Source organism: Arachis ipaensis, chromosome B04, assembly GCF_000816755.2.
Source record: "Arachis ipaensis cultivar K30076 chromosome B04, Araip1.1, whole genome shotgun sequence".
Lineage (NCBI taxonomy): Eukaryota > Viridiplantae > Streptophyta > Magnoliopsida > Fabales > Fabaceae > Arachis > Arachis ipaensis.
In genome coordinates, this window is record NC_029788.2 from 69,804,847 (window position 1) to 69,813,941 (window position 9,095).

Consider the following 9,095-nt stretch of genomic DNA (forward strand, 5'->3'; position numbering starts at 1 on the left):
TTTCCAACGCCATTAGGAGCGCGTCAGTTGGACATGTATAGCTCCAGATATGCTCGTTGGAATGCACAGAGGTCAGGATTTGACAGTATCTGCTATCCTTTCTTTGCCTCTGAATCAAACTTTGCCAGAACTTGTCAAATTCACCCAAAAATCACCTAAAATCATAACAAAAACACAAAAACTCAAAGTAGCATCCAAAATGTGATTTTTGCACTAAAATATACTAAAACATAATAAAACTTGATAAAATGTGCTAAAAAACACTATGGAAATGGTACTAAAAAGGGTATAAAATATCCGCTCATCATAACACCAAACTTAAAGTATTGCTTGTACTCAAGCAACCAAACACAAGATATGACAAATGGAAGAGAAAAATACAATTGGCCTCAGAGTTGTCAATGAAGCTCAGTTTCAAATACTGAATGAGACTATTAGCTCTTTACCTCTGAACAGTTTTGGCATCTCACTTTCCTTTGAAGCTCAGAAATATTGACACCCCTTCGGATGATATTATTGATTCTCTTCTTTTAGCTTTTCTTGATTCTTGAACATAGCTTTTTTCTTTTGGTGCTTTGCACCTTTCTGAGCCTAGCTGTGACTCTAAGCATTTTGTTTTCAAGTATTTCCACCGGATACACAAATGTCACATGCACTTAACTGAGGGAACCCTTTGGATTCGAATTTAGCTTTGCTTAAATTCCCAGATAGTGGTGCCAAGAGTTCTTAAGCGTACTCTTTAGCCTTGGGATCACGACTTTAACTGCTCAGTCTCAAGCATTTTACTTGACACCTTCATACCACAAGCATATAGTTAGGGATAGCAACTCATTTGACCTTTTTAGGCCAATTATTGACCCTCCCTAACCATTCATGCTCAAAGCCTTGGATCCTTGCTATTGTCTTTTTTCTCTTTTGATCTTTCTTTTTCTTTTCGTTTTATTTTTTTCTTTTTCTTTTTGGTGCTTTTTCTTGCTTCAAGAATTAATATTTTTTATTTTTCAGATAACCAATAATACTTCTATAAATTCACTGTTCTTCAAAAGTCAATATGCTCAACTTCAATATCAATTATGCACAGTTAATTCATACATTCAGAAGATAAATACAAGGCTACCACATCTCAAAATAATTGGAATGACTCATGATATACTTGAGACTTATGTATCTCACTATTTGTTTTTCAAATAAATTTTTCTTTTTCAGCTTGGTAGGGGATATATAGGATATCTTAAACCCAAAAAAAAATTGAAAATTTGAATTTTTTTTCTTTTTTTAAACTAAAAAGCAAAGGAAATCCTAGTGGCGATCATGCAAAAGATAGAATAGAAAACATAAAACAAAATGAAATACTAAAAAATAGAAAGAAAGGGGGGATGAAACTCAACCACCTTAGTACTGATGGTTGCTTAGACTGTGCTCTTCTGTGAAGATGATTCACCTCCCTTTGGTGCCATTGATGATAATATACTGCTATAGCTCGCTCTACAACACCAAACTTAAAAGGTTTGCTTGTTCTCAAGGAAAGAAAACTTGGCCCTCTATAGGCGTTAAACGCCAGGACTGCTCCCCTTATAGGCATTGAACGCCCATGCTCTCTTCCCCCTTCTGCCATTGAACGCCAGTAAGGGGCACCCTCCAGGGTGTTCTGTTTCTCCCCAATGTGTTCCTGTTTTTGTTCTAAGTGCTACACATGATCATAAATGTTAGAAAAAGAGGAAAACTATGAAAAATAATAGAAAATAAGATAATATGAAATCAAACTAAAATAACAGAAAGAAAATAGAAAAGAAGAAAATGCTATAGGATACTTATAGTTAGGTTGCCTCCCAACAAGCGCTTCTTTACTGTCATTAGCTTGACACTTGATTATTGACTTTCTTCCTCTTCTTCCAGTTTATTAAAAGAAATGACTCCATGGGAAAAGAGGAGAAGATTAGTGCCCTTAGATTTGAATTCCTCCTAACAAGCTTTCTGTTATTGTTATTAGCTTGCTTCTCCTTGCTTGTTAGGGTAGGGGTTGTATTATTTCTTGCAGACCTTTTCTTCTTCATGGATATCATCTTTAGTTCCTTGGTCATAATCTCCTTTGCAGGGATTTCCTTGATTGTCTTCACCACCATGAATTCAGGACTTGGTTATTGTGTGATAGGTGGAGTGTACCTATCATCAAGAACTTCTTGAATTGTTAGTTCAAAAAACTCACCTTCTATGTTTTTTTATGCTTTTTTTTCAGTGGGCAAGCTCTTCACAAATGCAGCAGAGAGAGGTTTTTGCTCTGAAACCTCAGCAAAAGGAATATTGATTTGTAACTTCTTAGAGTCTTCCAAGGATTGTGAGTAGTGCTCGTCCTTAGTCTCCTTTTGAGGCTTCTGAGGGTGTGGTGCTTCAGGCTTTCTTCCCATAAGAGGGGCATGTAACAGTGTGCTTCCAGCCTCTTTTTGAGCCTCTTCTTCATTTAGTTCCTCAACAGTGTGTACGACTTTAGGCTCAGCCTCCTTGGTCCTGATGAGGGCCTTACACTCTTCTTCTGGATTCAACTCCATGTCACTAGAAAGAGTGTTAGGAGGTTTCTGAAGTTTCTGATGGTATGGCAGTTTGGCTCTGTACTTTGAGGCCTTGTGTAATGCAGGATGAGTGTCCACAGTAACTGGAAAGGGGTTGTCAAGGCGCCTAAGGGGAACGTCTTTTGAATTGATGTCCATTGCCCCCCTCTCTGAGCGTTCAACATCTACTCTACTCCCCATTGGACATTCAAGTTCCATCCTGCTTGAGTGATTCCTCCACCCTTGAGCTTCCTTCCTAACTAGAGTCCTCTCGAATGAGTATAAGTACTAGTTATTGGCAACCATCTCAATGAGCTTGTCTGCCTCTTCATGTGTTTCTATCAAATACAGAGAATCACCTGTAGAGTGATCTACTGACCTCCTGGCCATCTCAGAGATGGTTTCATAAAAGAGGACTATCTTGCCCCAACTTGAAAACATATGGGGGTGGCAGTCCCTGAACATCAACTTGTACCTCTCCCAAGCATCATAGAGGGACTTGCTCTCCTTCTGCCTGAAAGTTTGAACGTCTATTATTAGCTTAGTCAATCTCTGCGAGGGAGAGAACCTATTCAGAAATTTGTTAACTATCTTATCCCAGGTGTTCACACTTCCTCTGGGTTCAAAAAGCCATTATAGCTTTTCTTGATCAGTCAGAGCAAATGGGAAGAGTATTTGCCTGAAGACTTCAGGCTCCATTGCATTGGTCTGTACAGTGTCACAAAACTGTAGGAAGTTAGAGATAAATTTATTGGGATTTTCCTGTGGGCATCCATGAAACTGGAAATGTTGCTGTATCAGCATGATTAGGTTTCTGTTGACCTTAAAGTCATCTGGATCAATATAAGGTACACTAATACTCCTTCCATAGAAACCAGGAGTGCGAGTTGTATAAGACCCCAAATTTCTTTTGGGTTGTGCATTCCCAATTGGGTCTATAGTGAATTCTTTCTATTCCTGCACACACAGATAAGAAACAAAGAAAAATAGGAGTCTCTATGACATAGTATAGGGAGCTCCCAATGAGATATCCTAAAAGAAACAAGAATTAGAAATTTTGTTTTTGAATTAAAAATTTGTAAATAATTAAATAAAATAAAATAAAAAATAGAAAACTAATTTGAGAATAAATAAAATAAAAAATAATTTAAAAATTTTGAAAAATTTAAAAGAATTAGAAAGAAAGAGGTTTAAAATTTTTTTAAATTCAATAAGAAAGAGAAAACACTAAAGGAACACCAAATTTTAAAATTTGAATTTTAAATGAAAATAAGATAAGATAACAAATTTTGAAAATCAAAAAAGAAAACAATAAATAAATAAGATCAAGATCAAGATAAGATATGAAAATTAAGATATTTTAAAAAATTTTGAAAATTAAAAATAGAAAGTCAATCAGAAATTCTGAAATTCAAATTTTGAAAGAAAGAAACACCAAACTTAAAATTAAAACAAGATAAAATAAACAAGTAACTAACTAGATTTGAAATTAAAGATAAAAGATTTGAAAAAATTTTTGAACTTAAAAGAAAAAGTCAAACAAAGATTTTGAATTTTAAATTTGAAAGAAAGAGAAACTAACAAAATACTAAACTTTTAAATTTTGAATTTTAAAATAAAGATAAGATAACAAATTTTGAAAATTAAAGAAAAAGATAAGAAGTTAAATTAAATGAAAAGATTACCAATGGGACACCAAACTTAAAATTTTTGAAATTGAAGACACTAATTTCGAAAAATTGAAAAGGAAAAATACTAAAAGACACCAAACTTAAAAATTTTGAAATCAAACAAAGAAAAATACCAAGAAAAGTACGAACACCAAGAAAGAAAAGCAAGAACAATTTTCGAAAATTCAAGAAAAGAAATGAAAACCAAAGGGACATTGACAATGGCCGATTTGCATAGGTTAGGAATTTGATTATCAAAATGGAATTAGCGTTGTAAGTATAGTCCTAACTCAACAAATTGACCATCAATCAAATGTTATCACAAATTAAACCAAATATAAACTGAGAGTATTTAACTCTCAGGTCGTCTTTCCTAGGAGTTGCAATGAAATGTCATATTATTGGCTTTGAGAGAAATGGGGATTGTGAATGCAAGAGAGAGCAAGGAATGTAAATAGCAAGAAAGTAACTTGACATGCAAGAAACTAAATGGAAGCAAGTAAAAGCAATGAAAATGGAAATTAAATGCTAAAAAGGACTCTTGGCAATAAGTGGGTAATCTAGGTTTCTTATCCTAGTTGTGGACCACAAACATGGCAATTGTGTGGAATTCATCCCAATTAGTCAAGCCTACTTGAGGATTAGTCAAAAGGGCATAATTGAATCCAATCCCTAAGTCCTAAGTCAACACTAGTGGGTCACTTAGAGTCAAGAAAAACCAAACCAATTAACAATCCTCACACAATGCGGAATAGACATCCACAACTCAATTCCACCCAAACATCCAATTTCTCAACCAAGAGTATGAAAACTAAACATGCAAGAAATTAAACATCAAAGAAATTAAATGATCATGTAAGAAATTAAAGTCAAAGCAATAAAACTCCAAATTGCAAGAAACCTCTTGGTAAGTAATTGAGAGCTAAGGTTACTAATGCACCACTATTTCGTGGTACATCTTGTGCTTAATTGAGTGGATTTTATCCACTATTCTCACATTTATTCATGTAATTGCATGTTTTACATTTTCCTTCCTGATTTTGTGCTATGATTGAAAACATGTTTCTTCGGTCTTAATTTAGCTAATTTTAATCATCTCTTATTACCATTCGATGCCATGATATGTGTGTTAAGTGTTTTCAGAGATTACAGGGCAGGAATGGCTTAGAGGATGGAAAGGAAGCATGCAAAAGTGGAAGGAATACAAGAAGCTAAAGGAACTGCAAAGTTGTCAGCCCTGACCTCTTCGCACTCAATTGATCATAACTTGGCTATAGAGGTCCAAATGAGGCGGTTCCAGTTGCGTTGGAAAGCTAACATCCAGGGCTTCACAACGATATATAATTTGCCATATCTGCCTTGCTGTTAGGCGATGCGCCCGCGTGAAGCACGCGTACGCGTGGATTGTGCCGCAGACAAGTGACGCGTATGCGTGGGCGACGCGTACGCGTGACAGAGCCGCGTGCTGGACGTATCAAAAATTGCTGGGGGGCGATTTCTGGGCTGTTTTTGACCTAGTTTTTGGCCCAGAAAACACATATTAGAGGCTACAGAGTGGGTGAATTTATTGATTCATTCACACACATTCCATTATTGATAATTTCTAGGTTTTAGGATTAGGATTTCTTCTTCTTCTCAATTTTGGGTTCAATGTTCCTTTAAATTATTAGTGCAAGAGTACTTTTTCATTTAATTTTATTCTTTATTTAATTGCTTCCAATTTTATTTTAATTATCATGTCTCTTTTCTATTCCTTTTTCATAACAACGAAGATGGTATTCATGTTAATAGAGTAGACTCCCAACTTGACTTGGGAGTTGATTAATAGGAGACCCTTGAGTTGGAAGACTCAAGAGTTAATTTGTGATTGGCTCTCTTGCCACTAACGCTAATCCTTCCTAAGGGAGAGGATTAGGACTTGTGAATAGAAGTTGGCTCCCAACTTAACTTTATTTTATTTAGTAAAGGATAACTAAGTAGAGACAACAGCCTATTACTATTAATCTTGGAAAATTCAACAAGGATAGAACTTCCGATTAATCTTCTCCTAGCCAAGCTTTTTAATTTAATTACATAAAACCTCTCATTTATTTTCATTGCTTTAATTTACAATTATTTACTTTTTTGTTCTTCAATCCTTAAAATTTCTCGAAAAACTCATAACCAATAATAAATACACCTCCCTGCAATTCCTTGAGAGACGACCCGGGGTTTAAATACTTCGGTTTATTTTTATTGGGTTTGCTTATGTGACAACCAAAACTTTTGTACGAAAGGATCCTTTGTTGGTTTAGAAACTATACTAGCAACGAGAATTTAATTGTGAAATTCATTACTCGCAAAAATCTGTTCGTCAGTTACCTATCCTAGCCATTGACCACAAACACATGATGATTATGAAAAGTTAATCCTACTTTGTCAACCCTACATCGAGGATAAGCCAAATAGGCATAGTTGATTTCAATCCCTAAGTCCTATGTCAACACTAATGGGTCACATAGAGTCAAGGGAGACTAAATCAACTAACTACTCTAATGTATCAAACAAGAATGGACATTAATGACTCAAGGATCACCAAAGTCATCAATTTCAAGCCAAGAGTGAGGAAAAACTATGTAAAAACTAAGCCAAATATTTTATCAAATACTTAGTATGCATGAAAATAAAATAATATTAAATTGCAATAAAATAAATTCTAAAGCTACCAAAGCAAGAAAATGACAATAACAACTAAAGGAAGCAATAAATGAACATAAAACATAAATTGCATTAATTGAAATTAAAAGGTAACAAAAATATCCATAAACATAAAAATGACAAAATAAAGCAAATAACAAGGGAGATTAAGAAGAACAAGATGAAAGAACATGAAAACATAAATGAAACTACACAAGAACAAGAACTAAAAGCCGAAATTAAAGAGAAATTAACTAAACCTAACTTAATTCTAGAGAGAGGGGGGAGCTTCTCTCTCTAGAAACTAAGAGAAAAGCATGTAAAAGCTAAACCTAATTGTCCCCCCCCTTGATTCCACTTGAATTGGGGTTGAAATAGCTTCAAAAATGAGTTGGATTGGGTTTTGGGGGCTCAAAAATTGCTGCCAGCGAGTTGCAATTAATGAGGTCATGTGCCAGGACCTGTGCATACGCAAAAGTTGTGTGAGTACGCACACCTCAACTTATTTCCACTATAAAAAATTATATATCATTTTGAAGCTCCGGACGTTAGCTTTCCAATGCCGCTAGAACCGCCTCATTTGGACCTCTATAGCTCAAGTTATGACCAATTTAGTACAGAGAGGTCAGGATTGGCAACTTTCCAAATCCTTCATTTCTTGAATTCTCCTATTTTGCATGCTTTCCTTCCACTTCTTCAACCCAAACTTGCCTTGGAAACCTGAAATCACTTAACAAACACATCAAGGAATCAAATGGGATTAAAGTGAATAAAATTTAGCAATTAAAAGGCCTAAAAAGCATGTTTTCACTTTCAAGCACAATTAAGAAGAAATCACAAAACTAAGCTATTTCAATGGATAAGTGCAAGAAAAGTTGATGAAATCTACCCAAATAGAGCAAATAAATACCATGAAATGTGGATTCATCAGACGTCAAACTTAAGATTTGGCACAAGACTCAAACAAAAGAAAAAGATTACTAAAAAGAAATTTTTGAGAAATATTTTTAAAGAGTTTTCAAAAGTTAACAAGAAAAGCAATTAAAGGAAAAACTAATAAAAAGTACCTGATCTAAGGAGCAAGACAACCGGTATTTTGTCAATCATTGAACTAGAAAGTGCATCGGGTCGTCCAAGTAATACCTCCGGGGAGTGAGGGTCGAATCCCATGAGGATTGTTGGATTGAGCGAGTTGTGGTTATCCTGCAGATCTTAGTTAGGCAAATAGAAAGTTGATTATTGTTGTTGTAGGCGCATAAACAAAACAATAACGAAAGCAATAAAGAATTGACGTAGGAACAATAGTGAAAAATCAGTTAAGGCCTCAGAGATGCTTATTCTTCCAGAGTAATACTTCTTACTAACTACTTTAATAATGAGTGATTCATTTAATAGCAAGGCTGTAAGTAATTAAGCCAGGGATAGTGGTTATTAATCTCCTCTGATCCAAACTAAACGCCAGAATAGGTCAGTCAATCTGCACGAGGATGAGCAATTGAATCTCCGATAATCCTACTCAAAATGCCACAGACATGGTGTAAGGTCCCACATCGGTTGGGGAGGGAAACGAAGCATGCTTTATAAGGGTGTGGACACCTCTCCCTAGCATGACGTGTTTTGATGAGTGAGTGTGGGGGGCTTCGGCTATCATCCCTATCATCAAAGGCAAAATCGTGAGGCCTTGTGTGCCAAAGTAGACAATATCGTGCAAGTGGGTGGTCTGGGCTGTTACACAAGGTCGGATCTTTCGGATTGAAGAATGATGCTCAGTATTCGAGCCTTAGTGCCACAGGGACCTCAATTACCCATGACTAATAAGATTTCATGTCACATATCCCAATTAGCCCAAATAACTTCTTAGAACCTGTGATGTACTCTCAAGCTGTAGTTCAATACTATCCGGATCAGGACTCGTAAAGAACTCATGTAGAATAAGGGGTCATACTTTCGTTCTACCCTAGATTCTTAAAGATGAAGAACGACAATACATCAGGGAATGGAATCAAACATGTATTAAAGTAGAAAAGTAATAACATTAATCCATGGGAATGAGCAGAGCTCCTATCTTCAACCTAGGAGGTTTAGTTGTTCGTACTTTACAGAAAAATAGAAGTAGTGTGTATGTGCTTCTCCTCTCCTGGGAGGCATAATCCTCAAGAGGAAGGAAGTCCCTTATTTATAGTAAATACTAGACCTAAAAGAT